This window comes from Mustela lutreola, chromosome 9, assembly GCF_030435805.1.
Source record: "Mustela lutreola isolate mMusLut2 chromosome 9, mMusLut2.pri, whole genome shotgun sequence".
In the NCBI taxonomy this organism is placed as follows: Eukaryota; Metazoa; Chordata; class Mammalia; order Carnivora; family Mustelidae; genus Mustela; species Mustela lutreola.
Window position 1 is genome coordinate 122,014,831 of NC_081298.1, and position 693 is coordinate 122,015,523.

Consider the following 693-nt stretch of genomic DNA (forward strand, 5'->3'; position numbering starts at 1 on the left):
CGTGGTGGAGGGCGCGGTAACCTTTCTGTTGGTTTGCACCTGTGCTTGGCCGTGTGCATCTTTCTCTGATCCCTGATCTTTTCTCACTGCCGTGTCTCCTCTCGTGTCCTGATTTCTGGCCCGTGCTCAGCCTGGAGGAAAAAGGCCGCGTGTACCTGGTTGGCTGGCAGACCCTGGGCATCATGGCCATCATGGATGGAGTGGAGTATATCCACAGCTTTGGTGCCGGTGGGACCCCAGTCTAGACTTTCTTCCTGGCTCCTCCTGAATGCAAACCAATTTCCTACCCCCATCCCCAGCCCATGGGGGTTCCTCATTCGATGTCCAGACTGTCCTGTTTGAATAGGCATTTCAGGGCGCCTGGGTGGCTCAGTGGGTTAAGCCGCTGCCTTCGGCTAAGGTCATGATCTCAGGGTCCTGGGATCGAGTCCCGCATTGGGCTCTCTGCTCAGCAGGGAGTCTGCTTCCTCCTCTCTCTCTCTCTGCCTGTCTTTCTGCCTACTTGTGATCTCTCTCTGTCCAATAAATAATTAAAATCTTAAAAAAAAAAAGAATAGACATTTCAGTCAAATGCTCCTTGCTGTGAACCCCTACTCAGGCCTTGGTCCCTCCACTCCCAGCCCCGCTTAGTTGTGGCCTCCCGTGTGTGTGACACCTCACCCTACACCCCTCTTGGCACATTCTTCCAAGACC